Raw genomic sequence first — 10577 nt, forward strand, 5'->3', positions numbered from 1 at the left:
ACAAAACAGGTTATAGCCCCTTTCACACATACAGACCAATCTGGAAAATTACCGGCAATTTTCCAGAAAGGTGTGTATGTGTGAACAGGCCCTTTTTGAAAATACCGGTAAATTCGTTCTGGCTATTTTTCTGAAAGAAGTTGTAACATTACTGGTAATTTGCCGGAATGCTGCTCTATGTGAAGGAAGATTGTCGGAAAGAGCGCATGCACGTCTATATGTTAATCTTTATGCCAACCGTGTGAATAATTATCGACAAGATGCTTTTGATAAGCCGTTGTTTGTTTACCTTCAAGCTTTGCGTGTGCCCAGAAAACAGCCCGTGAGCGCCAGCACACACACATATCATGTACATTTCGACATGCGAAAGTGTTTCTCTTTATGTTTTCATCGAAGTTGTTCACAATACTGATCATCCACAGAGTATGTTATGTAGTTAAAGGTTTACAAATAAAAGCGCAGCCGTTTAGAGCTCATTTCTGGTTAATGATATCAGAATTTACCAGTATTTTGGAATGGATGTGGGAATGGTGCTTTCGGGAAAAAATCTGTAACGTCCTCGCCTGTGTGAACAGCACTTTTTTGAATTTACCGGTAAAGTCGTTCCGGAAATTTCACATATATTTACCAGTATCACTGTGTTAAAGGGGCTTCTGTTTCCCAGCTGTCTTTTTTTTTTCGCTCGATATTATAAGCACTGCTTCGTTGAAGCCTTCGCTGTAGTAGTCAAACTAATAGCAATCATATTTCCATCTGCTTTAAGCTACAAATATTTGAAATGACATATCAATAGAACAAAACAGATGTGATCACAAACTGAGCACTTGCGATTAATATACTTCACCCGCAGCTGTTTTTCAGTCATTTATATCCCTTAAGCCCATGTCACTGATGTTTTCGTCTGTCTTTTAGAGATTTAGTCATCGGTGAAAACGTTATAGCGCTTTTATATTTGGTGTTGGATTATTATTTGCGAGTAGGAAAAATCAATTTGTTCACTTCTGCCATTTATACTTTGATTTGCATTTCAGTGTATTTATTTTTGGGCAAAGCAGTGGCGCAGTAGGTAGTGCTGTCACCTCACACGTCGCTGGGTTGCTGGTTCGAGCCTCGGCTCAGTTGGTGTTTCTGTGTGGAGTTTGCATGTTCTCCCTGTGTTCGCGTGGGTTTCCTCCGGGTGCTCCGGTTTCCCCCACAGTCCAAAGACATGCAGAACAGGTGAATTGGGTAGGCTAAATTGTCTGTAGTGTATGAATGTGTGTGTGAATGTGTGTGTGGATGTTTCCCAGAGATGGGTTGTGGCTGGAAGGGCATCCACTGCATAAGAACTTGCTGGATAAGTTGGCGGTTCATTCCACTGTGGTGACCCCAGATCAATAAAAGGACTAAACCGACAAGAAAATAAATGAATGAATGTATTTCTTTTTTTCACTTAACTGCGAACTAGAATAGAAACAGTATAAAAAGAAAACAAACATACTGACAGTTATATATCATACTGACATACTGTAGATTTTTATGGGTCAATGATGCTAATATTCGGCACAAATCTATCAGTTTCCCCTTTCTGGCTGTTCTTTCTATGAATGAATTTTGTAGAAGCAGTGTCCGTGTAAACCTTACAGTGTGTAAACCTAAAGAGTTTAAATTAATAATAGAACTTTCATAACTGCAGCAATATGTCAATTCAATACACACTTTTATCCCGCTGTCACAGTCACCAGCGATCCAGGCTTATAGATCGCTCGGAGTCATTCACTTTCTCTTAGGACTACAGATCTGTCACCATATAGACTACAAATACTGTCATGCACCATACGCTCACACCTGTTCCAGTTTTCTGCTGATCGCTAATAGACATAGCCGAAGCTGTTCAGAACTGATTACATGTGCTTTAAAAGCAGGACAGAAACGCACCCCAGTTACTGAGTCTTGTTTAACTGTATTATGACATTACGATGCATTTCCTTTGCCTTGCCGTGATTGACCCTCGCTTTGTTCTGTTTGTTTACATTGTTTGTCGCCTGTACTGACCATTCGCCTGGTATTTGACCAAAACACTAGATCCCCTGTATGTATCTGTTTGACCCTGTTGCCTGCCTGACCATTCTCTTAAAAAACTGCATGTGGATCCTCCGTTGTCAGTGTCTCTCATATTACACCCACTAACACACTTTTACATTAAAAAATAGTAAACATATTAGGTTGAGGGCAAAATTGTTAGCCCTTCTGTGCAACATTTGATCTTTTTTCAAATATTTCTCAACAGCTTAAGGGGATCTTCACAGTATTTTCTATAATTTTTTTTTATTTGTTTTATTTCAGCTAGAATAAAAAATAAAGTCAATATTATTAGCCCCCTTAAGCAATATTCTTTCTTTTATTGGCTACAGAACAAACCATTTGTATATACAATGACTTGCCTTATTACTTAGTTAAGCCTTTAAACTGTACTTTAAGCTGAATACTAGTGTCTGGAAAAATATTTAATAAAACATTATGTCCTGTCACATTGGCAAAGATCAATGAAATAATTAGCAATTCGTTCATTCTTTTTCTTTTTTAGCTTGGTCGCTTTAATAATCAGGGGTGGCCACAGCGGAATGAACCGCCAACTTATCCAGCATATGTTTTATGCAGTGGATGATCTTTCCGCTGCAACCTATCACTAGGAAACATTTATACACACTCATTCATACACATACACTCCGGCCAGTTTAGCTTACCTAATTCACCTATAGCGCAAGTCTTTGGACTGCGGGGGAAACCGGAGCACCCAGAGGAAACCCACAGGAACACAGTGAGTACATGCAAACTCCACACATAAATGCCAACTGACCAGCTGGGGCTCGAACCAGCAACCTTCTTGCTGTGAGGCGATTATGCTACCCACTGCACTACCGTGACGACTATTATAAAAAATTTGAAATTAAAACTATTACGTTTGGAAATGTGTTGAAAAAATATTCTCTCTGTTAAACAGAAATTGGGTAAAAAACATAAAAAGAATTCAACTTTAACTGGATATTGACTTCACCTGTGTGTTGATTATTTCATGGGGCTACTAAGGACACATCATTTGCATATGGCATGCCTAAGGGTTTAAGATGGTTAACACCCAGCATAAAATGAACACTTCCAGCTCTGAAATAAAAGAATCGGTAACTATACTTGTAAGTTTGGGCTATTTTTGGAAAATTTAATTCAAAGTCAACAAAATCGACAATGTGTAGCCATTTAAAACAACAGAGGAAAAAGAAAAATGGAATCATAATAGCAAATTAAGGTTTTAGAGGGTCAAGAGTTTTAAAGTAAGTCAAAGATTTAACTGCTTGAGGAATTTAAGTGACTCTCACGTCAAGCTTCATTTGTTCCAGGCAGGACACAGATATGCTTCAGTCAAATTAAAGTGTAAATAACAGACCTCCTTGAATCACAATTTCACAACTGGTTGGAATACTCCTTTATTAAATGGTTCCGTGTGGTATTGTGAAGTAAGGAGCAGTTGTGTGTTTGGGTGGTTGAGTCTTCAATAGTGAATAGTATTACATTTTATTAAAAACTGTGATGCACAGATGAAGGCAGAATTACTAGCCCTCCTTTGATTTTTTTTTTTCCTTTTTTAATATTTCCCAAATTATGTTTAAGAGAGCAAGAAAATTTTCACAGTATGTCTGATAATTTTTTTTCTTCTGGAGAAAATTTTATTTGTTTTATTTAGACTAGAAAAAAAGCAGTTTTTAATTTTTTAAAGACCATTTAAAGGTCAAAATTATTAGCCCCTTTAAGCTATATGTTTTCCGAGAGTCTATAGACCAAACCATCGTTATACTATAACTTGCCTAATTACCTTAACCTACCTAGTTAACCTAATTAACCTAGTTAAGCATTTAAATGTCACTTTAAACTGAATACTAGTGTTCTAAAAAAATCTAGTAAAATATTATTTGCTGTCATCATGGCGAAGATATAAGAAATCAGTTATTAAAACTATTACGTTTAGAAATGTGGTGAAAAAATCTTAAGGGAAATTTGGGGGAAAAAATAAACAGGGGGGCCAATAATTCTGACTTCAACTGTATGTCATCACACTGCAGAATGGACTGCATGGGAGTTAATGAAGGACATGTCAGTTAAACCCTCTGAAGCTCAGAGCTTGGTGGAGTCCAGTGACAAAAGCAGAGCGGGCACCCAGGGGCCCATAGGATAAAGGTGTAACCAACATCTGCAACCCATTGCGCCCCCAATTATCCTCGGGTGAACCTCATGGAAAATACGACACAACCGGCTGGAATGTAAACACAACCCAATGGGAACTCCCATCTCTTTTCTCTCTTGCGTGAGCAGTGAACTCTATTTTGTTCTGTTATTCTTCCTTTGCTCGTTTCGCTGTTGGCTGTTCTTGTTTTTAATGTAGACGGACAGCACAGGTCCCTTTCATTAGCATTTATCCTATTGCAATTATTCATGTTCAGAATCGTTCCATTGTTCACCTGATTCACTCTCTCCTGTTTTGCCAGTTGCTGCAACAGTTGAAATGACGCAGATTTTCAAGGTTTCGTTAGTGTTCCCATTCAGGGTACATTGAGTGTAAAATATTGAAAGTCTCCACAACAGAGAGCGCGTGTTTGTGTACACACTGAAGTCACAGCAGGTCTGCGGCCCAGCTGTCTCCGGTGAAGGTCTACCCATCTCACAGCCTCTGGCCGATTTATCCAAATAAACCCCAAACACCAGATTCTGCAAATCCCAGCTATTCCAAATGCTGAAGCAATTATGGTGTATTGACTGGGTGTGAGAAACCATCATCAGCCAGTTCACTTTGACAAGAGTGTGTTGTGTAGGCAATAAGTAAACCAATCGCAGTAACATTCCAAGAAAAAAAAAAGAAAGAAAAATCATGTGTCAGGCTTTCAGGTATGGATTTGGGTAACCATATGAGTACTTAAATGAAAAATAAAAATGCGAAATAGTGAAGAAACATTTAAGGAACAGTACCAAAAATATATTTACTGAATTTTTTGAGGTGACGTGGTGGCTCAGTGGTTAGTAGAGGTGTGAACCTACAGTATACTGGTCTCACGGTTCGGTTCGGTTACGATTATCATGCCTTCGATTCGGTTCAATTCGATATTTCGGTGCATCACTGTGCATTGACGATGCTTTCCATATACAGTGTTATATTTTAGAGGAGAGGCTATAACAAGCTGTCTGTATAAACACACAGAGACACAGCACCACACTGTCTCTCATTCAAACACAAACATAGACAGCAGCAAAGAAACAAACACACACACACACACACACACGCACACACACTTAAGCCCTCGCGACAGAGAGAGCTTGCGAAGAGCGGAGCAGAAAAACGAAAAAAACCCGAAAAAAATAAGCACTTTTCCGACGGTCCTACATATTGCGAGGGCTTAAACGAAGCAGTGCTCGTAGTGTGGAGCGAAAAAAGAAAGATAGCTGTGAAACATAACCAGCTTTGTCTTTTTGTTGGAAACACACTTTAGATCTTTTTAGGGTAAGAGGTTTTTGAGTTAATGCCGTCTGTAACTGAATGTGTGTCAAGAATATCGAAAACAAAACCAACTGAACCGCACTCATTTCTGGCGCCCTCCTGGATATACAGCACCCTAGCATTTGCCTATGGTGCCTATGCCACGGACCGGCCCTGAGTTGGCTGAGTGTTGTAAATACTCACGCTCACCTCCCTCGCGACAGAGAGCATAGGAGATAAATGACGTCAGTACATAATAACCGGTTATGATTATTACTGGACCGATACCGAATTGTCCGCGTCTGCATCGCGGTTCACCAAAGAAACAATTAATTTTGACACCCCTAGTGGTTAGCACTATCGTTTCACAGCAATAAGGTCGCTGGTTCGAGTCCTGGCTGGGTCAGTTCAGTTGGCATTTCTCTGTGGGGTTTGCATGTTCTCCCTGTGTTTGCGTGGGTTTCCCCCGAGTGCTCTGGTTTCCCCTATAGTCCAAATACATGCGGTACAGGTGAATTAAATAAACTATATTGGTCATAGTGTAGGTGCGTGAATGAGTGTGAATGGGTGTTTCCCAATACTGGGTTGCAGCTGGAAGGGCATCCAGTGTAAAACATATGCTGGATAAGTTGGCGGTTCATTCCGCTGTGGCGACCCCTGATATTGTTCAGACCAAAAATAAATAAATAACGCAACAGTTTCCATCAATATATTCAAGCTACAACAACATCTAACAAAAATAAGTTCAGATAACAAATTTTATTATGTTAGCCAAATGACCTTTTCCTTTTTAATCAGAGGCATTTTTACATAGCGCAAACTCCATTTTTTAAGTCGCGTACTCAAAAAATTTTGTTTTACTCTTTAAAATTTTAAACAATTAAGTTTTCAAGTTTAGAACATCAAATAAATTAAGTAGCTGAATTTTTGTTTGTTTGTTTATTTTTAAATTTACTGTTCATTTGGTTGCTTGTAAGAAATACATTTCACAACATTTAGTTTTGCTTGTTGAGACCAAATCAACACTCTCCAAAACTGACAGTCTTTCTCTTTCAATTGTCGACTGTTCCATTTATCCCTCAAACATATAGGAGTCTGGGTGTCATCCTCAATAGCACCCTATCTTTTGATTCTCTCATCCATAACATCACCCTGTCTGCTTACTTCCACCTACGCAACATTAACCATCTCCGCTCTTCTCTTACCCCTCACGCCACTGCTGTTCTCGTCCATAGCCTTGTCACATCTCGTTTAGATTACTGCAACTCCCTTCTCTTTGGTCTCACTCATAAATCCCTCCATAAGCTTCAGTTGGTACAGAACTCAGCTGCTCGTATCATCACCAGAACTCCTTCTCAATACATCACCCCTGTCCTGCAGCAGCTTCATTGGTTACCTGTTTATTTTCAAATTGATTTTAAAATCTTGATGTAAACATTCAAAGACATCCACAATCTCGCCCCTCCATATTTGTCTGCCTTCATCAACATTTCTGTTCCTTCTTGCACTCTGCGATCTTCTGCCTTCCTCCACTTGTCTGTTCCCTCTGCTCGTCTATCGTCTATGGGCAAAAGAGCATTTAGCCGCTCTGCTCCCCGGCTTTGGACCTTACTACCACCTGCCGTCAGAAACATTGACTCCCTCACACTATTCAAATCAAGACTCAAAACCCACTTATTTAAGATGGCTTTTAATTCTTAATTAATTTTATCTGCACTATTGCTGTTTATATTTTATTATTTCTCTTGTTGTTTACTTGCTTTTGTTTATTGTACGGTGTTCTTGAGTTGCCAGAAAGGCACCTTTAAATAAAATGTACTACTATTATTATTATTATTTTGTTTTTCAGTATTTTTTTTAATTTGGATTAAACCACAGATTTATATTGATTTACAAAACAAAAACCTGTACTGTCCCATGTCAACAGTATCAAAAATAACAAAAAACATCAGTGTGAGGACTAAAAAATACAGAACAAATGCATTAGAGTGAAAAAAAAACTTAATTATCAACCCAAATTCTTTGAGTTGCTGCAAGTTGAATATTGGTTTAAACTAATAGACAGATATATTTACCTTTAAATTAGCAGTATTTTTAAGTTGATGTGATTATCAATATTTTCCTGTTATGGAGAGAGAAATTTTAAGTTACAACAATGTATTAAACTATGTAGTGGTAACAGACCTCTTGAGCTATTTTTTTTAGAGTGTAAGCTGAAGGAAACGAAATATTTAGTGCATAAACTAAACAGAAATTTACATATACACAATAGGTGAAGTAAATAGCCCCCTCTGATTAATAAATAGCCCCCCTTTTAATTATTTTAAAAATATTTTCCATGAACAGAGGAAAGTTTCATGACTGTATTTCATCTTACAATTTTTCTTCCTGATGAAGTCTTATTTCAATTAGTTTGACTGGAATAATTAAACATTAATTATTAAATTATTAAATTAACCTATTTAAGCATTTAAATTGCGCTGCTGGAAACTAGAATCTTGTTTAATAATAGTAAAATATGATGTACTGTCATAATGGCAAAGACAAAAAAAAATATTTGAAAAGAGTCATTAAAACTGTTATGTTTAAGAATCTTTTGAAAAAAATTCTCTCTTTGCACTTGGGGAATATTTTCACACAAGGCCTAATTATTTAGTACATTGTAGCCTCTCGCTCTTACTCTCATATCTATTCTTGGGTTAACAACTTTTTATATTGTCAATGTTTTACATGTTTTCTTTGCAGACTGTTTGTTGAAACACTTAAAGTTATTTTTCTTTTTATATTTGCATTTGAAATCATTTACATATTTCCCAATGAATCTCATCCAGCCCTGAAAATTGAGTTGTAATTGTCACCATCTCAACTTTCTAAAGAACTTTAGTGATTCTGACCATAGTGCAGCAGTGTTCAACCCTTTACATTTGTTATTTGTTCATCTCACCTGAAAAACAAGCTTGGGCTGCTGCCTTGCTGTCCTAGCATTGACTCTATTGGCAGCATTTGTTAACAAAGGCACTTTTAATTAGTAGAACTGATTTCAGGCAGATTTCTGCATAGCGATTTAATCATTCACAGCAAAATAGAGAGAGATAGAAAATAGAGAGAATATTGGCTAACTACAATACCGACTTCTCACAAGAAATGCCTTCAAAAGAGTAAAAGAGGTCAAAAAAATAAAGGTTTACACACAAAATGACACCTAAGTGAACCTTTGCAATGCCATTATCTTTATTATTTCTTTAGCTCAACTGCCAGAAAAGGAACAGGATTGAGGGATATTAAATACATTGAAGGATACAAATCTGTAGCCTTTAGAATACGATCAGAAGTAAGAACCTCCAGGGACAGTAAGTGAAGCAGAATTTGGATTGGGATATGCCTTGATGCCTTCCCGGCATGAAATGTTGTTTCCAAAGGCAACATTTTAGAGCTTTTGGAGACAGCCAAGGTCTTGCCATGCATGGAAATATCCAGACAGGTCTGCTGAGTTGAAGCTAAACTCTGCAGGAATGAGTATGAACACCACTGGCCTAGTGGAAGCTTTTACCAGGGCGAAAACTAGGCACCTTCTATACCTTTTAGCCACTACATAATAATAAAACACACTACCTCAAAAATGTAGCAACTTTGTCCTTGGTTAACTTGTCCAAGTGTGTTTGATCATGCAAAGGTGCATGTCATATCGTAATTGCCGTATTTACGAGATTTCTAAAAACATACTTTTCACATCCAAGTAGAATTCATAATTATGATGACAACATGTTTGGAGAGCAACAACTTGTACCATTGGACTACTATAGACAAATTTAGGCGTTGATGATGTTGGCACTGAAACACTCAAATTCATGTTCCAAGAACTCCAAATAGAACATGATGTGCGGACATCTTGAAATTACAGAAATTACACCACGGTGCGAAAACAGAACCATAGCTGAGCAACATGTATATTTGCAAGTTTTGCACTTTTTGTTGCTATCAGACATTTAGGCGTAGTTGTTGTAATTATTTTGCATTGCTTTTCAACAACTTTATGATAAACTGCGTCCACTTTTCCCAACTTCTAAATCATTTCTGTATCATCCGTCCAAATTCACATTGAAGATCACGCACATTTCATCATATCCATGCATTATGCTTTAGTTCCAGATTGTTTACTGGTGATGTAGTTAAAGGGTGTGTAGCTGGGATTTAGTTCAAGACGTTTCAGGGCTGTGTTATAAGATCCATAACTTGTGCAACTTTAGTTGAGCTTTAAGAAGGTCTCTAAGAAGGATGCCCACAACCAATCACTCACTTTAAAACAGCGCTTCCCAATCCTAGTCCTCAGGACCCCCCAACTCTGCACAATGCACATTTTGCATGTCTCTGTTGTTTAACACCCAAGAATAAGATATCCAGTTTATTATAAGAGAGTTTCATGAAGGTGTTAAAACAAAATCTTTTTTATGCATGTGCTGGAATTTATTTCATAAATATTTGTTATCATAGTTTATGCACATTTATTTACAAAACATTAAAGGGTTTATACAAAACTCAATTGTGTGCATATATTGTTGCACATTTTTTTACAACGTATGCACATCTTGGTGTTTTCATTAAGTATTTTTAAACAATATACTCAAATGAGCATAAAAATAGGGAAACATGTAAAAACTCAATTTAAAGAAACTCTGTATAAACTAGTCGAATTCTTTGCTGTCCATTTACTATAAGCAAACCCTGCTGAACTTCCTTGTAATTTATCAAAAGTAGGTACCGTACAACGGCATCTTATGCCAACAAAAGTGGCTTGAATGCACCTGACATTGTTTCTATGATTCGTCAACTTGTAAGTAGGAATGTCACAGATGGACTATAATGCAGAATCTGTTCCCTAACTAGTGTTTACTGCTCTCTACCCGCTGTCTCCTGCACAGAAGAAACCAGCTCAACTTGAACTTTACTTCATTTTAAAACAAAGATTTGCTCTGCACTGTTTGCTGCATCTTCAGATGAAGCTTATTACAGAAGTGTGACAGGTTATATATTCCTAAAGGTGCAATAGGTAATTGTCTTTTTGATTATTCTGGTT

The 10577-nt window shown here is 37.4% G+C and overlaps 1 long non-coding RNA gene across 1 annotated transcript; it reads right to left on the minus strand.

Annotated features, from left to right (window-relative positions):
• Window positions 1-679: 679 nt before the first annotated feature.
• LOC141379042 (uncharacterized) lies at window positions 680-8727 on the minus strand. Its single transcript, XR_012394968.1, has 3 exons — window positions 3757-8727; window positions 2902-3462; window positions 680-1744 (listed from the first exon to the last, which is right to left on the minus strand). It is a non-coding gene; the product is annotated as an uncharacterized lncRNA (long non-coding RNA).
• Between the last annotated feature and the right edge of the window lie 1850 nt (window positions 8728-10577).

Source organism: Danio rerio, chromosome 19, assembly GCF_049306965.1.
Source record: "Danio rerio strain Tuebingen ecotype United States chromosome 19, GRCz12tu, whole genome shotgun sequence".
Taxonomy (NCBI): domain Eukaryota; kingdom Metazoa; phylum Chordata; class Actinopteri; order Cypriniformes; family Danionidae; genus Danio; species Danio rerio.